We start from the raw sequence: 226 nt of genomic DNA on the forward strand, positions 1-226 counted from the left end.
GGGTGTTGCTGGGGGCCCCCAACAACCACCTTATATATCGGCGGGTTGTTGTTGCGGTGTATAGGCAGCTGCGGTGTTTTAGTTTTTTATTTTAATATATTCGAATGAAATATATATTATTTATTGTTTTTCTCATATTTATGTCTAAGAAACCCAGAAACACCAACCAGACGCTGCCGCTGCTGCTGCTGCTGCTGCTGCTGCTGCTGTGGGGCCCACCTGACCT

Source organism: Eimeria mitis, genomic scaffold, assembly GCF_000499745.2.
Source record: "Eimeria mitis Houghton genomic scaffold, Emh_scaff3809, whole genome shotgun sequence".
Classification (NCBI taxonomy): domain Eukaryota; phylum Apicomplexa; class Conoidasida; order Eucoccidiorida; family Eimeriidae; genus Eimeria; species Eimeria mitis.